This window comes from Saccostrea cucullata, unplaced genomic scaffold, assembly GCF_032062105.1.
Source record: "Saccostrea cucullata isolate Sc308-1 unplaced genomic scaffold, CSIRO_AGI_Scuc_v1 ctg19303, whole genome shotgun sequence".
NCBI lineage: Eukaryota > Metazoa > Mollusca > Bivalvia > Ostreida > Ostreidae > Saccostrea > Saccostrea cuccullata.
The window spans coordinates 1-8,401 of record NW_026939277.1 but is presented as its reverse complement, the minus strand read 5'-3'; the positions used below and the strand labels follow the sequence as shown (position 1 = coordinate 8,401).

Here is an 8,401-nt window from a genome sequence, read left to right as displayed (position 1 = left end):
ACATATAGGTACATTTTAGGCACACATAAAACATTAGATTGAACAATGAGGCATACCTAAAGTATGCCTATACATGGTATGGCATATAATTCTAACAGTCAGATAGGTACATTTTAGGTATACCTAAAAGGTGCCTACATATCAATCTATTAGGTACCTTCAAGGCTGTGCCAAAAGTATGCCAGAGGTATACCAAAAGTATACCTACAAGGTACCTATATTGTACCAAAATCATTAATAGGCACATTTTAGGTACTAAAAAAGCACAATATTGGCACATCATCTAACTATACCAGTAGGTACATTCCAGGCATACCTAAAAAGTGCCTACATATCAATCTATTAGGTACCTTCAAGGCTGTGCCAAAAGTATGCCAGAGGTATACCAAAAGTATACCTACAAGGTACCTATATTGTACCAAAATCATTAATAGGCACATTTTAGGTACTAAAAAAGCACAATATTGGCACATCATCTAACTATACCAGTAGGTACATTCCAGGCATACCTAAAAAGTGCCTACATATCAATCTATTAGGTACCTTCAAGGCTGTGCCAAAAGTATGCCAGAGGTATACCAAAAGTATACCTACAAGGTACCTATATTGTACCAAAAGCATTAATAGGCACATTTTAGGTACTAAAAAAGCACAATATTGGCACACCATCTAACTAGACCAGTAGGTACATTCCAGGCATACCTAAAAAGTGCCCACATATCATTCTATTAGGTACCTTCAAGGCTGTGCCAAAAGTATGCCAGAGGTATACCAAAAGTATACCTACAAGGTACCTATATTGTACCAAAAATCATTAATAGGCACATTTTAGGTACTAAAAAAAGCACTATTGGCACACCGCATAACTAAACAAAAAGGTACATTTTAGGCATATCAAAAAATGGGCTTTTGTCGACAAATCAACCACAAAACCCTGGAGTTAAAAATTTCTTTCTCCAACAAAAATTTTTAAATTTTTGGCCTAACATGAAAAATACATACTTATCATTCCTTGTGAATGGGGCAGGACTATATTAAGGAAGAATTTAACAATTATTATCAGGTTCAAGTAAAAACAAGTAAAAATTTATTATATGATGCTACATGAAAATATATATGAAAAATAACTATTTTAAATCCTCTCTAAAAACGGAATCTATATATGACAAATCTCCTATATTTAAAAAAAAATTAATATTGTTACCTTTAACAAAATAATGATATTTGTAATATCATTCTTTGCAAGAAAAAAATAAACACACCTTTTCAGCATATACAAAACATAATTAATGCAATGTAAATACACAAAGACACCGTAAAGGTATTGAAAGTATACTCCATTTCATGTCCTTTTTTTGGCCACACATTATTCACTTGCTGCATGTGCAATTCATGTAATCTTCATTACTTTCATAGAGTTTTTACCCAATTGGCACCACAGAATTTTCTGCACAGTAATAGACCTTTTACCAGGGTAAATACTCATTTCTGTACAGTTGCGATTTTCATCTGGACTCCTTATAAAAATTGATCCTCCATTTGAATGTACCACGCAATTCCTTCTTTCATGCCATTCCCTTCAATTCTGAAAAAGTTGTTGCTCTTGAGTCTTCACTTTGAAATTATTTTCAAAAATATTAAATCCAATGTGTGAATCTATAGGGGAGGGGTCCAGGGAGTCTGGAACTTCCTTCCTACTTGCATTATGTATATATTATGTAATTAAATGTATATATATATACTTAATCAATTAAAAGTGATTTGGACACTCCCCCCCCCTTACCCTGTTACGATCTGCATCTGAAATTCCTAAAATTTACAATGGAGTTTGAAAAGTGGTGATTAATTTTACTATATTTATATTTTTTTTCAAAATCAGATTAGATTTCATACTTACTGACAGAGTTAAAGTCTTTATGCATTTCCCCCAAGTTTACAATGACTACAGGGGACAAGAATTTTGCTGAAAAAGAAAGTTTGTTCATGAAATTATCTGACATTATTATTAACAAAGTTTACACTAATTTGTATACATAATATTTTTTAAATATAATACTGAAACATTGTCACTCTTAAATAAATTATGTGTGTCATACCCCCCCCCCCTTCATTTTCCCTGGCATGAACCAAGTGGAGAGATGGGGTTTAAATGATTTTATGTAAACTTATAACATAAATTCAAATCAGTTAATTTTGTTATACTATGTTTTATAAATGCTGTAATTTTGATACTTTAAATTAAAACTATTACATGTAAGAACCCCCCCCCCCTTTTTTTTAAAATAGTGCCTTTACTTTATATTTCAAATTTCATATGCCAATGATTAAATTTTCACACTGATCATTTGAATTTCTGTTTGTTATTATCGCCATGCTCATGCAGAGGCTACTGTACATAACCTGTTCCCGCGATATTGACACGTTAATTTCTGGTATTATTTTTTTTAAAAGACTCTGAAACTGTGAAACACTTTTTATGTCTTGTTACACATCAGGTTAAACAAAATAATTATTATTTATATGTCTTCTATTCATGTGTAGGCTGTAGCACTGGCTACACGGCCATCTTGAATCAAAACAAACCAAAAATCTACGGTACAATTACCTAGAACTTCGTAAAATTTACACTTGATATTCACATTCTAATGCATTCTTTACGTGCACAAATACACTAACAACAAGCAGCATGAAAATTTACACTGAAATAAAGACTTACCGAACTATAATTCTCCGATTTCTTTTTTAGGCTTTCATCTCGGCAAATTTTCAAAACGTCTCAGAAATGTCCGCGCTCTCCACTGACCAATCGTAGACTTCGCTGGAGTCACGTGATTTTATTAAAATTTATTAAATTATTCATAAAATATTTCGTGTAAACAATTTATAATTATAACAATGAACATTTAACAATTATTTAATGAAGCCCCAACTTAAACTGAAAGCCGATTGCGAAGAAATCCTTGAAATTTAGCGTGGCTATTTTGGGCAAACAATTGAACCGCCATCTTGACCGCCATTACTATTTTGTGTTTGTTTACATAACAAATCACCCTCAAATTGATTAGGCCCCCTATTTTTTTTAATTATTCATAATTTTCTTTCATGTTAGATTTCAACTATAAAATCTTAATTAATGTAACTAACACCAGAGAGTGATACAAACATCGAAATACATGTATGTAAATTATTACAGTATACAATCCATAAATGCCTAGTATGTGAACATGGTGAATAATTATAAATGATAAGCACCTGTATTTTGTGCATCTTGGGGGCTATTATTTGTATGAAAATTCTGTAAATGTGCACATTTTTTTTACTGCTACTGCCTAACTACCAGCAGAGACCTATATATATACTACCAGTATATAGGTCCCTGCTACCGGTAAAAGTTAAAGCATCTCTATTTATTTCATTCTGTAATTTATTCTTCTGTATTTTACCCATTCATGTTGAGCTGAAAAATCTAATGAAATCACCGTTTTGTCATGTTTGTGGTTTGTCGAGAACTACATGTGATACACTAACAATTTCTGCAGGGTGAAGGTCATCCGGTATTAACACCGAATACTGAGGAAATCGACATCGTTTTGCATTCAAAGATAAACAAAGTCCATTTCAAAATACACCAGTAACTGGTCTAATGGATATAAATTCTCACCCTATAAAATTAATCTAAACATCCCAAACATTTTTGTAGTTACAAAATGTACGAGAGAGAGAGAGAGAGAGAGAGAGAGATAGAGAGAAAGAGAGAGAGAGAGAGAGAGAGAGATAGAGATGCAGTGATCGCGTAATGGGACCTCTACTGGACATAGAGATGTGTATATAAATTTTATTAATGATAATTTATCATAAAAAGTTGTATCTGTTACAACTAGAGGGGTTTGCTAGCAAACATGGTTTTGAAAAAAAAATGTATTTAGTTTTTAAAACGTTTTATATCTTAATAGTTTATCAGTTTATTCACATAGTTAAAACATTCATTTATCATTAAATTATTTAAGAGCAAAAGAAATTATAGAATTATACTGCAAGAATAATACAGAGAAGCATCGTAACTAAGCAGATTTGGCTGTTGGTTACATGACTTTGTGTCCACTTCACTAGGTGCATGGACTAAACCTGATCTCTCTGTGGATTACCTGTGTATTGTATGCGTTCAAGCGGAAAGTGATTTCCTGTCTCTAATTGACATATTTCACAGTATTGCAGAATTAGTTTTATAAATGCAAAAACTTGATAAAATGACATGTAAAAAAAAAAAAATAATAATAATTTAGCAAGTGCGTGTGTAGTGGGGGGGGGGGGGGGGGGGGTGTTAAAGGTCAATATAATTGTATAGTGTTTATAAGACAATCCCCTATGTCTTAGAGAATGTTAATCAAAGTTACTAAGAACTGACACTCTTTAAGACAAACTAGTGCATATTTTAAGAACAGAAATGGATCTTTACCTTTTATTTTCCGTAAGAAGATTAATTGAATAAATGATAATTACATATTTGGCATTTGAGAGTAACAATGTTATCACCCCTCCCCATTTTTTCTTTCCACAACACCGCTATATATTATACTGAGGACTTGAAATAATGATGTGAAATCTGAAGTATAATGTTATTAAAAATTAAATGCACAAAATGTTGAATGATAATTCAACCCCAGCCCTACAACCCACCCCACCCACACCCAGATACAAAGAACCAGTCATCTAAAAAAGTATTTAAATTCAGGCATTTTGAAAAATGACTGAGTCCAAAGTAGGTACATTTTATGCACACTGGAAAATATTTAAGTTCAACATAGGTACATTTCTGGCACACTGAAAAATGACAAAGTTCATAGTAGGTAAGATGGAAAATATCTAAGTTCAAAATAGGTACATTCTAGGCACACTGAAAAATAACAAAGTTTAAAATAGGCACATTTCAGGCACACTGTAAAATGACAAAGTCCAAATTAGGTACATTTTAGGTACACTGAAAAATGACAAAGTCTAAAGTAGGCACATTTCAGGCACACTGTAAAATGACAAAGTCCAAATTAGGTACATTTTAGGTACACTAGAAAAAAATTAAGTTCATTTTTGGTACAGAATAGGTATGCCTTTTCTGTACCTATAATAGTAGGTACACATTAGGCACAGAAAAGGCACAAAAAAGGTATGCCTATATGTACCTTTTTTTTGTATGGGGGGGTTTACAGAATGACAGTCACGTCTGAAAAAGGGAAGAGGAACATGAGGAAGGAACTTACTACATATAGGATAAAGATGAAGAGGCTTTTAAATTTTTTTTCATCAATATGAGTGCGTTATTAAAACAAAGGAATTAAAAAATCAGATATTTGATTTAAAAAGAAGAATTATCTTGTTTTTTTATGTTTTTGCCAAAAATTTTGTTGTATTTTTTAAATATGTTTGGAAATATTGACAGTGCAGAAACATAACAATTAAATAATTAATAATTATGCCAAACAAATAAGTAATTTAAAAGTGTTTTCCATTAAAAAAAATTGTTAAATTTTGATTTTATTGACAATGTTCAGTTTTCCATGAAGTTCATGATACAGATTATTGCATGTCTCAAGTAGCAGTTATATAACCGATATTTTTTAAAACCACAAGCACATATATTGTGTCAAAGCTACTCCAGTTTTGTAATAACATATTTCTAGAGTTTTCATACCTTTAGTCACTCAACAAGTTTTGACCTCCTTTCACTTGGAAAAGTTTGAGATTTGAACATTGCATTACACTGTTGCTATATCTCAAACAATTGAATCAGAGTAAATAGAAAAGCAGGTCCAAAGCAGAAATTTTTTGTTGGGTTGTCACTAAGTTAAATTCTTCATCAAATACATGAATAGACTGGGTCAAAAGCAAAATAATTAGCAACTTTTTTTGTTTTCCCTCCCCCAATACCTACATGAAACAATTAGGCGGCAGCTTGCCATTTTTCAAAGTTTCATCATTTTTATCATTTTATGAACTCAATTCATTTAATAAGAATAATGAATTGATAATAATTATGATAATGATGTATTTATAACTTCTTAGATCAGATTGTTGAAAATATTGAAATCATGTTTCATTTTCATGATTGTACATGCAATAATGCTTACATTTGATAAGTGTTAAGGATTCTTTTCAGACTAGGTTACCAGTTTGAATTATTGTTCAGTTTTCAATGATTGTTAAACCTATAATTGGTATAAATGGGGAAACCTTTAAGATTTCTATGTTAAGAAATTATTTTAATTATGGTATTTTTAACAAATTCAAACTTCTAAGCTCATAAATCGATCTGCTTTAACTTGTATAGCATTCTGATTCGTCCTACGAGTCAGATTCAGAATTTGAGGGCGAATCTGATGAAAGTTATGAGAAAATGCGGGATAAATTATCTCCCCCTGCTATTCCAAATCGAGGCTATCGACAAGTAAGTGGATTGCGTGTAACTGGATTGTCTTAATCCTTAGGCAGAATTTTCATTCCTTTTTACTGGCTCACAATACTTCAAAATGGTGGCAGCTAGTTTTTCCCTCACATAATTATGTTATACTTTTTTGGCATTTGTGTATGTTTTACTTATGGCATTTGTACACATTTAAATTATATACTGTAAAATCACATATTTTTGTAGGGTCAGATTTTCATGCTTACAAAAAAATTGGTTCACCAGAGATGGTCGAAGAAGTATGAAATTTAAGTTATTTAATATTTTACATTTCATGGCAGACATGAATTTATGGGTCTCTTCTAATCATAAAATACAAAGCAATAAAATTGACTCCCCATGAAAATTAGTGATTTCACAGGATATACACACATATAGTTTGTAGTTTGCATTTTTGATTGTGGTAGTCGGAAGCTAATACATATTAATGATAGTATTGTAGCATGTTTTTAATGTATGAAGCTAATATTTATACTCAAGTATATTTATTTGAATTTATATATCTCTATTGCATATTTATACATATAGTTTTGTGAACAACTAACAAATCTAATAGTTAAATTTCTTCATCAAAGAACAACAGAAATAAAGTATAAAAGTGTAAACTTGTTCCGTAAATAAAATCTAGTGGTTGAATACAGTCAAACATTGTTTGCTAGAACTTGATAGGTGTGAGAAAAACTTTGAGATATATGATATTCCCAGTATTTGAGATTGATATCAAGGGTGATAAAAGAATAAGTTGGGACTTCCACAATACTTCAACATATCCATGGTATTTGAGATATTGAATGTCTGGGATACTGAAGTTCAACTGTACATGATTTCACTGCTTTATTTATATGCCTATTGGGAATGAAGAAGAATTGTAGTCCTATATAAATGAAAGCAATCGATCATGAACACGATGAAGAATTTGGAAAAAAAAATTATTTTAAAGTTTATACTTTAATTATTCTAAGAATTAAAAAAAAATGCTTTCTGTAAAAGGAAGAATAAACTTTTCATTGTTAGAACATATTGCATGTTACCCATGTAATCTGAACCTAAGGAAACATAATAGAAAGGTACATGTCATTGAATAATTAGCAGCACACCAATATTAGATTTCATCAAGAATTTAATTTTTCTTTGCACATTTGAAAGGTGTATGTAATTTAACTCATATTAAAAATAACTAACTCGACAATGTTGCATGAAGTTTGGATTGAGAACAATTCATAAGACTATGATTCAATGTTTTCTTTTTTAAGTTCATTCAGGGAAATTTTACATTTTACTAATTAAAGTTGTTCATTTTGTTTCAAATGCATTGGACAATTAGTTTGAACTTTGTAGGATAGATTTATGAGGCATATCATTGGAGATAAGAATAGACTTATAGTTAGGAAAGTTTTTAGTAAAACTAATATACATTACCTTTATACATAATTATTTTCACAATCATTTATTCATATTTGCCAAATATGGCAGCTGTGATCATCTATTATAATCTATGAATATCAAACAATGCATGAAAGCTACTCGCACAAGCAATACATTTATAATATTTTAGCTGTACACAGTTATCAGGCTGATTATTTCAACTAAATAGAGGTAAACTTACTCCAACTATGAGAATATATATTCATGTCAGACATACCAACATGATTGGTGCAGTCGCATGATTAAGTTTGTGTAAAATATTATAAGGTTAATCACAACTGGGTTTAGTGACTTGTATGCAGATCATAAAATGTATATTATATACATGTATAGCCTACCATGTTCATGTGTATGAAATTTTTAACATGTTTCAAAAAACAAAGTTTAAATGCACAGCTAAGGGATGATTCCCCACCTCCCAGTCCACGATCTTCTAGAGGACCACCCCGACTACCCCCCACACGAAATTTACCACCGCTCCCTGGGGGCAGGAGAGGGCCACAACCAATACCCTCCAAG

At 31.3% G+C, this 8,401-nt stretch overlaps 1 long non-coding RNA gene across 1 annotated transcript; it reads right to left on the bottom strand.

The window, feature by feature from the left end:
• Nucleotides 1-857: 857 nt before the first annotated feature.
• Nucleotides 858-2,890, bottom strand: LOC134252718 (uncharacterized). Its single transcript, XR_009989008.1, has 3 exons — nucleotides 2,717-2,890; nucleotides 1,898-1,963; nucleotides 858-1,585 (listed from the first exon to the last, which is right to left on the bottom strand). It is a non-coding gene; the product is annotated as an uncharacterized LOC134252718 (long non-coding RNA).
• Between the last annotated feature and the right edge of the window lie 5,511 nt (nucleotides 2,891-8,401).